General features: G+C 36.9%; 1 protein-coding gene and 1 long non-coding RNA gene across 3 annotated transcripts in view; one reads left to right on the forward strand and one right to left on the reverse strand.

Annotated features, from left to right (window-relative positions):
* LOC105271098 (homeobox protein DBX1-B) overlaps nt 1–17750 on the reverse strand; it is a 352648-nt gene that overhangs the window by 267493 nt on the left and 67405 nt on the right. The window lies entirely within an intron of this gene.
* Nucleotides 6582–7743, forward strand: LOC105271097 (uncharacterized). The gene is made up of 3 exons (XR_892618.1): nt 6582–6669; nt 6799–7462; nt 7538–7743. It is a non-coding gene; the product is annotated as an uncharacterized lncRNA (long non-coding RNA).

The following is a 17750-nucleotide window of genomic DNA, read 5'->3' on the forward strand; positions in this document are numbered from 1 at the left end:
AAAACTACTCAACATGAAAAAAGAGGAACTGAGCACCACAATCAGGCTCCTCACTGGACATGGTAGGTTTAAGACACACTGCAAAAACATGGGTATCGAAAGCGATGCCCGATGCAGACTATGCCTTGAGGCAGACGAGGACAGCCTGCACATACTTTGTAGCTGCCCTGCACTGGCCACAACAAGGCTAAATTGCTGGGGAACCGCCTTCCCTACCATCAGCTATGTAGCGGATCTAGACGCCGGGAATCTACTAAAACTGGTGAGAAAAGCTGGCCTAGAATTATAGGGATCAGAAGGACAACGGAGCCACAATAGCCCAGTAGGGGTTCGGTGACAAGAGGGCAGCAAATGCCTATCCGTATTTTTAACCATAACGATAACCATACATACTGCTGGTGCCAGCGGTCAAAATTTATAGCGCTCTAATCTCACAGGTTTACCGCCGAGCAGTAGTGCTGTCAAAAGGACGACTGTGCCAGGGCAAGTTTTTTCCCCCAAATGAGGTGTTTCCATCCCTTCAACAGCGGTACAGGGATTTGAGGGGTGGGAAGGGAACAAATCGTGAAGGCCTGCAAGTGTATAATAGACGAAAAATACCAATGAGAAATGTTTACATATCAAAAATTGAATTTTTGGAATAATAAAAAAAATGTTGTTTCCGAACCGAAAATTGCGAAGCATTTCAGTATATTACACCCGTATTATAAGATTGAGGATGCAATATGCTAAAATCGATGGAACAACAACAAAAAAGCGGGAATGTGACATGATATTCCACACCCAACCGATATGCACAAAAATATAAGTTGAGGGTGTTCGATGGTACAAAAATTGAACAATAACTTGAGAGCTAAAGATATCACGTTAGAAGAAGAAGAAACGGACTTTTTAATAATTGAGCGTTCATAGTTCGAAAACCAAGTACAGCAATAAAACGAATGTATCATCATTTGAAAACTTATACAAGTCACCTTTCGAATGATATGCGCAATATATCGGGTGATGAGAGTTTGAAAATATGACCTCAATAAAAATAATCGAGCGCTGTGAGACGTTATGAGGAATCGGAACATCGTACAAATAGGGGAATGAGTGTAGTGTCATATGACAGTAAATTTTCCTAGCTTCCGAATGTTACTGCACGCCCATTGTGTATCATTAGTTGAGCTGCTGAAAAAACGCTTTAAATAAAAACAGCGAGTCTAGCGTGACATAAATTTTACATTCATTTTGACGTTTTAGAAACGTCATAGTGTCCGTATGGGTCAACGTATCGAGATGAAGCCCAAGTTGGGTTTTAGTAGTGGTCGAGCATTGGTTCATGCCTGATAATTGATCCAACGTTTGGATGACAACGCTGGGCCGATAATGGCAGAGACTGATAGGCCAAGCATTGGGATCCTGTTGGGCCCAATATAGGTTGTAATTTTGGCCCATAATTAGACCAAAGCTTATTCGCAAGTACCAATATTGGCTAACTGATAAATATTCGATATTCAATTAAATTAATTATGAATAGTTAAAGCAGAGGTGGTCAAATGCATCCATAACCTCATATGACGAATTGCGTTCAAACCGATGGCAGCCGGGTTGATAATTGCTATTGAAAATGATAGAAAACAAAAGTAGTTATTACGCTCATAAATCCGTACTCAACGACGCTTGAAAAACCGACTTTTTAACTTAAAATATTCCGCCTATGGTTGGATTCGAACTCGGAACCCTTCGCATACTAACCCTAGAACCGATCGACGAGACATTGATATAGTTCGAAATAAAAATTGTCGAAATAAATGTCACTGCCTATGCTTTTACATGATTATTATATTTATATTGTTTATTTTTAAGTTTATTTATATTCATTCAATATCCATTATTATTTCAATTTATTCGTATTTTTTAATAATTATTATTAATTATTATCATTATTAGCTTATATTATTATTATCATATTATTATCGTCATTTTAATCGGCTACCGACGCTTGGCTGAACCTTGGGGCAGACCTGTCAGTTACCGGTTCCCCGCTTCGGCCAAACTTTGGCCGAAACACGGAGGCCGAGGCCTGGCAACCTCAGAACCAGGCTTGTGGCAGGCTTGGTCTATTTCGTAAGGACGGGTAATTCCTACCTGGAGTACAACACTAAGTTTGCTGAAATTAATAAATGTCGGAAGTTACCCCACAATTCACATTCATATCTGTTGAATTATATAACCACTCTGTCGATAATCATTCATGCATCTCTACACTGTGAGGGAGTGATAACCATTGTCCAGCTGAAAACGGTTGCATTTCATTTTAGTGGTTGTTCTTGCGGAAACCACCAATATTTTAGTATTCATATGAAAAAACATTAGAAATGGTACTGGTGAGGTATCTTGAATAAAATTGATTGGCCCGAAATTACACTGGTATTAAAAAACGGATGCCGGAATCAATTTTGGCGAAATTTGTGGAAGGGATTCATTCGATAACACTTCAATAGAATTCTAAATGGGAATAGACATGTATAAATGACAGTAAACTTCTGAATTAATTGAAATGTTGACAGCATATTATACAGTGGGTATGATTTCTGAACAAACTACCTCTTTCCGTTGTCGTGCCAAATGTATTGGAGAACTCGACGATTAACGATGGATGAGACAAAAATAAAATGTTAATTACGGTATTTTTCTTGCAAACAACCTTGAATGCTATGAAATCTGGAGATTCGACGCTGTTCGATGTAATTTGTGTGTACATCCCCAGGTGGGGAAGATCCACTTTGACGATAGAAATAGCGTTGGTTCAACGCTGGAGATCGAGACTGGATGATCAAGACTAGAATGAAGGTTATTTCCACCGTGGAGACATGGCGTGATTTGAGCGGGGGCTGTCCATGTTCCTTCCAACCTTGATCAAAGGTTCCTATAGTATGGCTGATCAAGATTGGAAGATTCGGATAAAGTAATTTTTTTTTGTCATAAAATAAAAAGACCGGAGTGTATTAAAACAATTGTACAATTAAATGAAATAGTTTATTCCGTTATATGAAAATTAATTATTTATCTCTACTGATTTATTCGTAAGACTTGCATTATCCAATAAAATTATGTATTTCGTAACTCAGCAAAATATTGAAATTGCTTATTATCATCAAATTTTCATACAAATTTTGTCAGTAATATCGGCTCAAAATATCATCTATCGTGGTGCGAATATAGTGGAGTGTCGCGTGGTCACTCCCGCTCCATCATGTATAGGCTAACCTCGAATGTAAAAGTGAAACGTTGAAGAAGAATAAGTGGAAAATCGTGTCCAATTTTCACCACGTCTAGAATGAAAAAAAATTCAACATACAGACAGAGGAAAATGGCATTCCTGCGAGCACAAAAGGAATTGAGTGATAAAGAGGATGGAGACAGCGCTGACCGAGGGGGATGTAGGGAGGCTGCCACTGCTGATGGAGACAATTATCAATGTGAACATTTTGGCGTTACCAGGCACCAGGATGTAGTTCCAGATTCTACTGTTCTTATTGAAGGCTGTGGAGAACGCCAGCTATCCCGCGATGGCAGTCAAGAAGTTGGTACAAGTGCATTGGAGACCTTGATTAGGCCTGCACAGAGTATTCATTTTTACGAGTCATTGGATTTCGATGAATTCTGTTCTTATTCTCCTTCGGATGGGAGTGTGAAGTCTACATCTCCAGTAATAAAGAGTCCATTGCAAGATGTTCCAGCTAGTGAGACGAGATTAACTATGGAGAATATCTTGAAAGAGTGGTCCATCGAGAATATGACGAACATGAAAATATGTGTTGTTACCAATTTCTTGAAAAAATTAAAAAAAGCTGGTTTTTTGGAGCTACCGTCAACGGCAGCAGCACTTCTGGGATTTTCTCGTGCAATCAGAAGTCTCCCTATGGCTGGAAAATCAGGGGAAATTGCGAACTACATTTATTTAGGAATAAAAAATGGCTTGCAGCAAAGTATCCAACCAGAAGTATACGACGAATCCGAAATCAAAGTATTGGTTCATATTGATGGCATGACACTCTACTCCAATACACAAGGTTCAGTGTCGCCAATAGTAGTCAATTTTTTTGACAAAGATTACGTGTGCCCACCCTTCACGGCTTCTCTTTTCTATGGAAGGTCCAACCTAGCTGATATAGATCTATACTTAGAGGATTTCGTGGAGAAACCAGGAAAACTGACAATTGAGGTTGTAACACTGCAGGAGAGATTGTATAAATTCCAGGTAGCTGCAATAATTGGAGATAGTCCAGCAAGAGCCTTCGTAAGATGTATCGTTTATCCCAATGGATTCATCCGAATCATCCGGCGTCCGAGTAAGTAGTGAATACTAATTGTTATTAATCATTTCTCATAATTTATTACTTCTGAATTAAAAAAAAATTTATCACCCTCAACTACGAATACTAATTACTCAAAGGGACATAGTCGTGGCGCTGCTAGCAAGATGGTGACCGCAACCTACGACTAGGCCACGCTTGGTAAGTCTTACCCTAGAGTCCGGGTTCTTGGATATAAAAGAGTAGAAATTTATCGATCAAAAGGTGAAATACATGTGTTTGTTCCTTAATTTTAACTCCAAGATATATTCTAATGAAGCAGTTGGCAAAAATATAGCACCAGGAAAAATTGTTGTGATCGAGCCACACCGATCGATGCGCTGTCGAGACAGACGCCAGTTATTCCTGATGCGTTCTCAATTGTTATGATTCATAACACGTGAATCGAAATCGTACTCACATTTTTTTATGGTTTTGGGAGATCATTGCTAACGTGATAATTAGTTCTACAAGAAAAATTAAATAATCATTGGTTATCAATATGTTGGAATAAATAATGTTGGAAAAAATAATTGTAGTTAATTTCGAGCCGAAAAGATGATAAAAATATTCTAATCGTTCGTGTGATGATAACCCATTTATGCGCAAATTTAGTGATGAGTTTACTCGAGTACCAGAGTTATGTGCACGTGTGCGATAGTGTAGATAGTGTTTCATTTGGATATCCATTTCCTATCGTAGATTTCCTCTTCCCGACGTTGAAGTCAGTTTGAAAAAGATGCCACCAAAGAACAAAGCTGGGCCTGCTCCCTACTATAATATACGTTTTGAAAATGAATCCAAAAAAGGAAAAAATTCAGTCGATTTGGTTTGCTTCTCCTGGCTTACATTTGAGAAGGATGACATTTCGTGTTTTTATGCACTTAAGAAAGATTGACCAAAGCTCGATGATTTTCTCTCAAAGGAACAGAATTGGATCAAGTACTCGAACGTTACAATAATCGAGGAAGCAGGTAAAATATCCCCCAATTTGGATTTGTTTTTGGCCCTTCCCACATATAACTAATGAGAGGAATTGCAGGCCGTATGTTCACGAATAGAGAGCTACGAGCAGGGAATGAGGCGTCTGGAGCATTCATATCAACAAGAAACGAACTTAAAGTCTTCTGATTCAGATAGTTATGGACGTGATTAGATCAGAACAATATCGAAAGGCAATGCCAAACGTATACTCATGGCAGCATTGTTTAAATACTGCCCGGTGCGTGAAGATGAGGAGAACGAGAATCGATCAGATGGCGAATAGATTGAAAGTTCATTCTATTTGATAACTATACGAGATTCTTATCCAGCCTCAAGAGAATTTTCAAATAATTTGAAGAAAAAAAAGTTTGCAATATTTTTTCACTGATTAATTCTTTTTACAGATGAAGACTGGATAGCACGAGGCTCACAGCGTAAAAATCGCGATGATGTATGTTCTACTTCACCACCGAAGAGCGATAGCGTTCCAGTGAGATATGCGTCCATGTACGGTGCTACTCCTCCAACTCAATTGACTCGTCCAAAGACTTCACCCACTTGAGATACATGAATCGCAAAAAAAACTGGAGCATTCAATTCAATGAATATTAATACGTCCATTTTTGAACCATTTTTTTCTGCTATCATTAGCAGTTCTCTTGATACTAGTAAACCCCTTCTTGCTTGATAATTTTCATCAGAAACACATTTTTTTTAGATAAAAATTGGGGGTATCTTCAGGAGAATCATTTATTCGATCCTAACAAGTTTGATGATGCCTGCCAAGAGACTGAACAACACACATCTATCAAGAAGGCCGGTCTGCCAAAGAGTAGAATTATGCGACAGACTACTCTCCCACGCCACTCGCAGAAAGGAAGCCGAATCGACGAGGAGAGAACGCCTGCAAGGTTATCATCTCAGCTGCTGGGTGTAAGTAAAAGTATATAATTGATTCTGGATTGGTGTACTTTCATTTCGAATTTTTTGGAACAATCATTCTCTTTTCTAGGTAAAGAGCTGAAAGATACAAGTGTCATGGGAAGGCGAAGACTTCTCGAGAGGGAATTCTCACGAGAACGTAGAACCGACAGTCTGTCTGGGCTGGAAATTCAGCAACGCCGAGGTACATATCGTGGCAAGAGATGCCAAAATTTTAGGAGACAGATTTCTGAGGATGCCAACTTACCCGAAAACCACGACGAGATATCGCAGAAAAATGGCTCCACTCCTCGTAGAGATCACATCCACAAAAGATAAGAGAGATCGAACAGATCTCATGATCAATCACGTCGACCTGGAGTGCGTGATGGAAGACATCGAGAGGATGAGCCGAGTGCAGGTATGTATTATTTCCTGAGTGATGATTTTATCGCACACTGAATATTTTTTTCGGCAGATTCACATAATCCTCATTAATTAATTAAGATTGAACTTTAATTCAAACATTTTTTAATTTGTTTTTACGCAGATTACCGTTCCAAAAACTCTCCCACCAAATCTGAGAAATCGTCACTGAACTATAAATCCAAGGAGATGAAGGAGATTTTCAGGCGTATGGATCCCCAGACACAAGACTTAATCCGTTATATTGATCTCCAACGCGAAATGGACAACGAAAGACTTCTGAAAAAAATAAAAAACTCGAAGAGGAGCATCCTCTAGGACTTAAACAAAACATTCAAAATTGTGAATGAAATCGTTTTCGCGACAAATTCCGAAGATCGAGGCGGTAATGATTTATCAGGGCGACAACTCATGTCTGAGATATTCAAGGCTACCTTCCCAATTCAAACTCACGAAGATTTCTTAACTTTCGAGAGATCGTTATCGTCTACGAATTAAGGAGAAAAAAAGCATTGATAATTATTATAACTCACCACTAATTACAATTCTTCATTATAAGATAAAAAGGGAGGCAATGTTTTTTTTGTTGTTAGAGAAAAATGTGAGTCTTGAATTTTTCAGGTGAGTTCGTTTCGAGGATGGGTTGGTTCGAAAGATACATGGAATGATTGTGTGAGGAAATGCATTAACAATATGCTCCATAAAGATGTTCAGAAATTTTACAGTGGTCAGGGAAAACAGCCAGAAAAAACCCTTCGTCAAGACCTGCAATTATGAGTGCCTGAGAGGTGAGAAAAAAACGATTTATGTCCTTCGTGTCTGTGTACAATGGGAAATTTCAATGTAAATTTTCTTGATTACAGATTTTCTGTTGAGAAAATTTCCCTCGATTACGATGGATATCAGTTCGTACATTGGGAATCACCTATCCCAGGCTGGGGGAAAACAGAAATAACTTTTATCTCGAAGAAGAATAGACAAGGAAGAGAGAGGAGGGCCATAGAGGAGCGATAGTTATAGCGCAGTTATTATTGTTATACTTACATTGATAATTTTATAATGCACTGAGTTTTTTTTTAAGTTAATTATACGCAGTCTGTTATAGTTCGTCGAAAGATACAAAAAGATGAAAATAAAGCGAAGCCTTCATGAATATAATTCGTTTTTAATTAAGAATTGATCGAGTCTTGATGACAAATATTCGGTACAGATTTACGGTGTAGGCTTGTATCCAATCGTAGAACAAACGTTCGATTGAGGCTCGTAAGTCAAGGCCCGATCGAGGCTGGAGTATCCAGCCTCGGACACTTAGTCATTTTTCAATATTCATCATAGATTGTTCCAATCGTCAGTGCCCAGGCTTAATCAACATTGGTCCATGTTGAATCAAGTCTGATCGAATCCTTATCCCATCGTTCCTTCGTACCTGGTGACCCGTATACATTAACGACAATTATCAAGAACTTCTTTTTATGAATCTCGATAAAAGAATGGTAATATTCATTGATGTGACAATTATATACTTCACTTATGATTTACCTTGTCCAGAATGCTTCACAATAATACCAAGTATGAGTGAAAATTCCTGATTTATAGTTCATTATTCCAACCCTTTCATCATCAACAATTATCAAAAAACGTCTCAAAATCGTCTCCATATACCTATGGTAAGTTGTACCAGCCAACTACGGGATTTTTTACTATATCGATCAAAGCTATTACCATTGAGTCTTATCATGCCGTATAGTAAGCATTACTACAGCATCTAAATATAATTACTATAACGAGCACGGCTTCTTCAATTATAGCCATTCGTGTTAAGTGTGAATATTCGTATAGGTCTCCCGACTCTTTATATGACTCTTTTCTCCGTGTAGATATTGATGGAAAAGTGCTGGTCAAAAAAGGGTTTTTTTCCAGAAATTCTACAAAATATCCAAAGCAGAGTCATACCACACATTCTTTAAGAAAATGACAATGTCAATGACAATCAACAGCTTGTGAAACTTGAATTAAAAATGAAATTCAACATCAGTTTTCTAGTTTCAAAATATATCGGTGTGAAATGTATGTTTACTACGATACGATACCACGAAATTTACAGGCCAAATAAAAAAATACGGCAGAACTATAAGTGATATTTCTTTATTAAAAAAAACTGATGAATTCTGCTCACATTTTTCTCGGAGATAAAATAACTGAATTAAGTAATAATAACAAATGTTCGCGCGTGTAGGAATTTATAAATATTCACGAACCATGCTGCCAGATGTATGAAATAAAAATATCAATGAGTAGAAAAAAGTTGGGGAGAATGTTTGTATATACTCGACGAATACAAATATTGCCAAGCTGAGCATGAGAATATTATCTACTTCCCCTCTATATGGAATTTTCAGGCGTACACTTGTTGCATGCCACCACTGTCATGAAATTTTCCCTTGTGTATAGAGATAGAGTAAGAGGCGAGAATCGCGGGCCGCTGCTCGTACTCCATTCCCTGCACCACGCCTACATAATACGCAGAACGCGAATAGCACCAAGCGAACGCGATGGAGGGATATATTCAGAGAAAGGGGTTTTGCTTTCACACTGCACTTGATATGCACTCCATGTCTCGTACAGTGGCGCCTGCATTATGCCATATTCTGTAACTCTCCTACCTCCACAACAAGATAACCGATAATCAAGTGTTATGTAATACATTATCGCATGGAAATACAATTATGTGCAAGATTGGTGTAGTACAGAAGTATCGTTTAATGTTTCTAGTAGAGACATGGTTTTTTTTATCCCTCCGATTTTTAGTATTTCTGTTCCTTATCATTTCTTTGATATCTGCATCTAATCATGATAATCCTCGAGTTCTTTCAACTTAGATGGGCTAGAGACTTATAAGGACTGCTTTGAAATTATAAAATTCTCACTGATGGTTATAGCAGCGGCCACGCCAAGCTCTGACACTCTATTCAAATTGCGTACCACCTATAAAAGAATGCAATGGTACATAATTTTCGTAGCAATGAAAATAGTACGATTATTAGTGTTTTTATATCTTGTATGATTCATGGAAATGTTTGTTTATTTGATAACGCGCGGTTTTATAGGCGGAGCGATGTTATCTGAGGTAAGGTGTACCCGGAGAAAAAAAATTCTGGTCAAGGACCCATTTGTTCAGAGTCGATTTGTCTTTATCAAGTCATTTTTCTTGGCAATTTCAAAAAGGTCGTGATAATAATCATCACATCCCCTTAGAGGATGATTTTGTCGAATATGTCCTCGGATATATTCCACTGATTATTATTAATTTCCTTCAATATCGATAATTATTTGTACGTACTGCTTTTCACGATTTTTCTTTTGGCAAACCCCGGTCTGGACTATCCATTTTTTCAGTAATTTTGTTTGTAACAATTATATCGAGCATTATCCTGTTCGCCTTCCCACCCAATCCCAATCCTATTCAACGACTCCTTTGAAGTCACAGAAATGTGGAAAAAACTTGAAAATCACTACAGAAAAATATTGTTCGGGCTTTTGGATGGGGTTTTCTTCACACATGTGGTTGGTCAGTTCTCGCCTTCGACTCGAAACTAATTCCATAGCAGTGAAGAACCCCATCCCAACAACCCGGAAATATCCTAGAGAGAGTTAATTGAAGGTGATAGCCAACGTAACCATTCTCTAACGCTACATCATTACCATGATTAACACCTAATCGACATCTCCTGCTCGGTTCAAAAATAAGATTTGAATGAAAATACCAACTCCTCTTAAGAAAATGAATCCTTCGAACAACCATTTTTTTGTCTCAGTGTAGCATTAATTATTTGATACCACAAAGAAAAATTATGGACCAATATTTGCCGTTAAGTGATGGAACAATGAAACAAAAACCATCAGCTAAATTGTATTTTCTACGCCTAAGATGGAAAAAGTGAAGCTGATGAATGCGGAATGACGAATTGTAGAAGGCGAAGGCCAGGATTATAAAGCGCATGAGTCAAAATCATTTTGTTGACCGTCGCAATGATGCTATTTTATGTTATTGTACACGGAAATGCGTTTCTACCCGAACGAAACGAGAGGTTAGAAATGCGTTCTATCGGCCGCAATGGCGTAACGATTATTTCCTTTCACTTTATTTGGAATCATTACTTGCAGGTTTGGGAAAGTTCACCTACAACGTAAAAATGCACAGAAAAACAAAACTTTGTAAAAATTGGTATCGTAACATATTAATAGAGGACCATATACTGGCATAGACAGCTTTGTAATTTGAATGTACTCTAATTTCGGGTTTCCTCAGTTAAATTTTGGTATATTCACACCGGAATATTCATAGAATAATGAAAGAAATAAAGTAAAGATTTTATATATTTTACCATGTGAAAATTATTCACAAAAATGTTGCATCGCAAAAATCAATGAATGGCGAATATGATCCTGTACTGCTATGGTCCATATCAAAAGGGATTTTTAAAAAATTAGCCAAAAATAATATTTCTCTCATTGGAAAGCTTGGCGTATAAAAATCGAAGGGCGTTGCAATGGCTAATATATCTACTATGAATATTATTTTTCACCTACGTTGAATTCAAAAATTTTAGTAATAAATTTTTATGAAGATTATTTTCTTACTTACGCGTTCTATGCACCAAACAATGAAAAATTCCTAATGAGCACAAAATGTTCTGTAAGCAGTATAAGAGAAATCATGGGAAAAGGCACAGTTTGAGAATAGTTTGGATTTACACTGAAAAAAACCATAAGAATATTTTATGCAAGTTTTAGTTCCATCTTTCGGTACAAGGACTCTATGCAAGAAGTTGGAATATTAATGTATAACCTTTGCATGATAATACCTGATAACATATTGTGAAATTGAGTGAAAAACATGCACTGCTATGCATAGTTAATACATAATGCCATATTGGTAAAGCCTATTCACATAGCTAAACGTTTGCGGGCAATAGCTAGTTGCATATTAAAATAAATAACGTTAAAATATAAATGTAAGTATATAAATTCACATTCAACAGTTCCAATTGAATATACGGTAGAATTCCGATTAAAAAAAGATATAGCGGTTTCTTTGGGCCGATTTTTGCTGAAAGGATATGCTACTGCGCCGCTTGTGCGTAAGAAAATGACAATGATCATGCTCAGTTGACGGAAAAGTATGCACTATATTATGCATTAATGCTGCATTAATTCATCATAAGTTATACATACCAACGCTTATATATTGCCCCTATATTGCTAAAAGTCCGCATTGCCATGTATAAAATCAACATATAATTTTGTAAAGCATTCTTAGTATCTTTTGTAGGTATAAAGCACCTTTGAGCAAGTGACCTATATCAATTCCATATACACCGGTTATTCTGAAGCGTTTTTTTAGAGATATCAAAAGAACGAACCCGTGCCATGAATGCATAGCTGAGTCATACTGCAAGTTCCTACTAAATTTCATTTATATGCTTACCAGACAAAAGTATATTTAGAATGAAATTTCGGTGATTATTCAGTCGACTAACCCCAACTACTTAGTCTTAGCTCCGTGTTAGATGTTTCATGACAGTGTCAATCGTTATCGTTTGACACCTATGTGGATCAAGCATATGAAACCTCAAAGATCAAGGAGATGACAGCACCAAAAACAACATGTGCTGATACAAATGTAGGCAATGGACACCCAAAATGATAAATGATTTCGGCAATCCCAAACAGATTTCTTAATCACTATCCTAATACCTCAGGGCTCTATCGAACCACCGCTTACCGCTAACTGAAGACAGTCGGTGTACGCCCGCTGCCTTCCTGCTTCCTATTCAATTTTATTTAAATGAATATAAATCACTCATTCATTGTGTCAACAAAGAAAGCTGTGGTGATGGGGGAAAGACTTAAAAATTTGGGGCGACTAAAGGACCTGCTCACGGTCTATAATTCTGTATCCCGTCGTCACACACGGATGAATCCGACTTTCAGTAACTCCTTTTCAACATTTAAAAGTTTTTAAAAATTTAAGAAGCCAATTTTGAAAACTTGGGCCACATTACTGAAAGGGGAAGGAAATAGAAGACGGCAAATTGTGAGAGAAATAAGAACCTATCTTCCGTAGCTTCCGTAAAATTTCTCAACTTGACAAATTTGCCGAATCTTACTTCAACATTTTTGTAATTTTTAAATATCTTTTGGAAAAATGTTTAAAAAAAGTTACTGAAAGTCATGTTCAGATGGCCCAAAATATCCTTAAACATGAAGATTTGATGGTGCCCAAAAATGTTTCCTAATATGTATTCTTGCATTTACTATCCCAATCACAGATTTTATCTGATTGAGATGTCGTAAATTATGAGAAAGGTAGCATCAATTACTAGGTCGGATCCCGAATTTGAAGACCTACAACCCGTACATTACGAGATCAATCCCGTAAATTACCATGCTGAATTCGTAAATTACGAACTACAAGATTCGATCCCGTTAATAGCAGGTATGGGGTCGTAAAATACGGGGCCAAGCGCATAATTCACGAGGTCGAATCTTGTAATTCAAGATATGGATCCTCGTAATTTAGGGATACAGAATCATAATTTACGGGATGGACCTCATAACTTACGACATAACAATCAATTCAATCAATCAATCAAACAAAATAGTTTACGGTACAAAAGCAATAATTTTCGACTTTCTGGGCGTAATTTACGTGGCTTTGACTCATAATTTACGTTGTCAAACCCGTAATGTACGTAATCAGAAATCCCGTAAATCACGTATTTTAAGTAGTGTGTTCTCAGTGTTCATTTATTTTATTCCCGCAAATTTTCACATTATAAAAAAATTAACGAAATTACAAAATTGCATTGAACGTGGTCAACGGCATATGTACCCCTGACATGCATACATAAATCAGCGGGCTCCAATATAGCGAATTTCAAATATGAGGAGGGGGGTTCACATATGGACATGTTTACTGAGTAACTGAATTAATCAAAAGGAAAGGTTCATATGAAAAATATTTTTCATAGGAAGGGGCTCGTGAATGGGGGCTGATATATGAGAAGATGGGTATAATTAGCATGTGTCTTAAGGAGAAGGGGAGAAGAGCATACCACATTGACAATTGATAACTATAATAAAATGGATTGAATACATATATTAAGAATTGTCTGAAAGGAGGAGAAGCGAGGTTGCTCAGTATTTTCATGATATGCATGCTCGTTCATCCGCAAATGTCATGAAAAAGTGCAACAGAAAATCGCTATGAGCGTTACTATCCGAAACTTTTTTAAAATTGATAAAACTTTCCCAACGTTCAAAATTTCGGCAAATATTATAATATTGGTTAGCTTCGTGGGTATTTTTCAAATTTTTGAAGTTCTACTTTTTTTACTTTAAAACTTTTGAGATTCTTTTGAAACAACAGAAAGTGACGTACAACGACGTGTCCACTACTAAATGTATTAAAAATTTGACCTAACATCATTCTTTCCAATTGAATCTCAAAACAAAAGCATTTTATAATATGTTCAATGGGAACGATAGCATTGTATACGGAGGAAAAAGTCATGGTAGAAATATTACATGAATACTTACGCCTAATAAGAATGACTATATGATTCTAGTGCTCAGCACAGTAATTTTTCTTGGACGTTTCTCTCCGTATGAGCAATTTGACCCAGAAATAAAGAGGACCTTTCGCATATCCAGTTTTATAAGCCATGTTTTTGCATTTATGATTCTACAAACTCAGTGATCTTTGAAAAATCGTTTGTAATCAATAAACCATATCCTTGAATTATTATTGGCAGGAAATGGCGAAGAGATTACTCCTTATAGTTTAACCGAACCGTCGAGATAAGGACTCCATCACAAACTATTAAAAATTCAGGATAGGTGTATTCACTCAAGGCTTGTAAAGGTTTTGAATCCCAAATAAAAAGGAAAAAGTTCTAAATTAATAAAAAGGCTTAGATCAGATTCTTGGAATTTTTCACCGATCCAGAATTCGTTAGCACACACTGAGAGACAAATTAGATTTTTTACAAATCAGTTTCCTCTTGGATTGAGAAACTGATATCTGGGAAATAGTTAAGTAAACAATATCTGACACTTAGAAAAAAATTACGTTCGTGAATTGATTCTTTACTTATCTTAAATCCGATGATAATATGTTGATGACACCAAACTCATTTATCAAATCAGGTCTAGTTAAATCAGTTTATTTAGATATTTCCATGTTTTATATGCAGCCTTCTGATGTATTAAAAGATAATCCGCGGATATTGTACATCGTTTGATCAGATGCGATTATGGCTTCGATAATTTTTTAATTCTGAAGTCAATACCCAAGGCGATGCGATTATCTGCTGATTTTTATGACAGATTTCCTGGGTAAATGCTTCGTAAGGCGCGTATAGCAAGCTTTTAAAGGGAAAGTCCATATAGAAGAGCTTTGTCATTTGCTTCGATTTCAATTAAGCGATTCTGGCTCAATAATCGATTTGTCCTTAAAAATCGAATACATGGATTCAAATCAGGTAATTTTGTATTATTAATTATCAATTGTTATTCCTTACTAGTAACAAAGAAAATTACGAAAGTTAATTAACTAATTATCGACAAAATGTCTTAATTTTTGATGGTTCAATTTAATGAATAAAATCGATGAATGAACAAAATCCATATTGATAAAACTTCTTCATGGATAGATCAAATGTTTGATAATTCATAAATCTCGACAATTAATTATTCAATATATATTGGTAATTAATTGATTGGTGTATGTAAATTCATTACTCGATACATGGGAAATTAATAAATGAACACGCGTAGTGTGGGTAAATTCACTATGCTAGTAGCTCGCCAAATAGGAAAAATTGCCAATTGAATAATCTTTCTGTATGGCTATCTTTATGATTATAATAAAACTAAGGTAAATATCTAGTTTAACTCCTTTGAACTATGCTTTAAATTGGGTGGTGCAGTCTATAGATTTCTGGTGCTTATTTTAGGATCAGGGAACTACTCGTTGGGGCAGCAGTTAGGCTGGGAGATGTGTTTGTTAGTATATCCCGCTCTTTGTATTATCCAGGGCCACGACGGGAATGTGAAGGTGTGCCGGCCCCAACGACATCACATGTTAGTACACTAAAGATAATGGACACCCAGAAAGATGTTAGTTTTTGATGCTCGTCCCCTGCAAATCACTCAGTCACCACAAGTATCATCACACCTCAACTGACCACCTAATATCACTGACTTAATCCGACAAGCGGCATGCCCACTGCTACTCTTCCGTAGCCATTCAAATTGTTGGATGTGATATAATTCACTCGTTGTGTCAATAGTAATAGCAGGAAATGGGGGGGGGGGTTGTTCAGAAATCTCACGGACAATTGAGGGACCTGCACGGAACTACAGTAGAGTATTTATTTATCCGCCTATATTATCCCTTTCTTACTCTTTCTTTCGATCTGTCTTGTCTTTTTGAAGGAAATGCTCTTGGTTAATATGAAAGAAATTAGTGTTTCAATTACGTTAATTTACGGGTGAGAGGAAGAGAGAGAGAGGGGGGGGGGCTAAACGATACACTTACCAAAATTGGTAGTAGTTAAAAAAACTGAAACATCGAATTTTATATTTACCAATGAAAAGAAGTTAGTTGATTACTGTTGTTATTTCTCGTTAACTTACTGTGGAAAATATAATTATTTTCTTATTGATTTTCACCGCTAAAGCGTTAATTCTCCATGGACGCATGCGGTCTCGCGCATTCGGAACAATATATTTTAATGCCAAAACTTTTCAACTTAGTGCGACAATTTGCTTTCTTATGTCAGCAAATGGACCATAATCTTGAGAACGAGTAAAAGTTTAGTAGATAAATGGTCTTCTTTCTGAATTTAAAATGCTGTCTTATCAAATTTTAAATTATGGGTTTTCAGGTACAAGTCAACACGTACTTTTCGAAAGAAAATTGGTTCAGCGACGGTCGTATTCATACGAGTGGTGTACGAATCCTACGGCCGTCCGCATTATACAGCATTTGGCATGCTTCGCCATGCCACTCCGCGGATTACTACTGGTGCGAGGTATGATTATAGGAACTAACTATTCTTATCCAGCCGATATGACTGACGGGCATACGCAAATCCTCATAATATCTGCCAACTGCACCCATCCGAATGGGCGCAGTAGAGGAACTCCGGTCATGATTAATTCCAAAAAGAGGAGAAAACATGGAAAATAGTGAGAGAAGCGAGGCAGACAAAAACGGCAGCCGATAAGAGTAGTAAAAATAAAATATGCATCAAGAAGAAAATGTTTCTCACAGTGCACTTCAAGAGGTTTGCGATCAGCTGCTTCACATTCAAACTGAATTAGGAATGATTTTTTTCCTTTAATGTTTCATCACTTGGCATCGCTCTGATACCTTTTTCTCTTTGCATCTGCGAACTTTACTACAACTCTAAATTCTTAGGTCTTAGCAGTCTACTTGTCGGAGTATCAAACTTGGAATGTTTCGTATGTGATGCCACGAACCTATCTACGATTAGAAACGTCAAATTCAATTTTACTGACTTTAATTCATCATTCAGAAAAGCATTTGTAATAAGTACTAAGCTATTTATCGCCAGTAAAATTTCCACCGGGGCACGAATGCGGAATTATTTTGCTGGACATTTCGAATGTAAAGTGCTTCAGGTCACTAGGTTTGCCTGATCAGGCACTGCTCATGAAGAACTGATCAAGTCATTCCGATACGCATTAAATAAACTGTGAAGACGCACATTGTCATTGAATTTATCGGCAAAATGCTTATCAGGCCATATGAAATCGGTTTATGTCACATGGCCCAATTAACTGAGTTCTGACCAGGCATAGACCGGTAAGTAATTTTAGAAGAAGGTAAGTAATACTAGTAAAGCGAAATTAGGCCGGACCAAGTGACGAAAAAATAGACTTGAATCAAGTATGGTTTATAGCTGAATTAAGTTCAAAATATACTTACTTCAATCATTTTTTGTGTGGATATGTATAAACCTATTGAACTTACAAGCAAAGTAT

This window comes from Fopius arisanus, unplaced genomic scaffold (genome assembly GCF_000806365.1).
Source record: "Fopius arisanus strain USDA-PBARC FA_bdor unplaced genomic scaffold, ASM80636v1 scaffold00101, whole genome shotgun sequence".
Taxonomy (NCBI): domain Eukaryota; kingdom Metazoa; phylum Arthropoda; class Insecta; order Hymenoptera; family Braconidae; genus Fopius; species Fopius arisanus.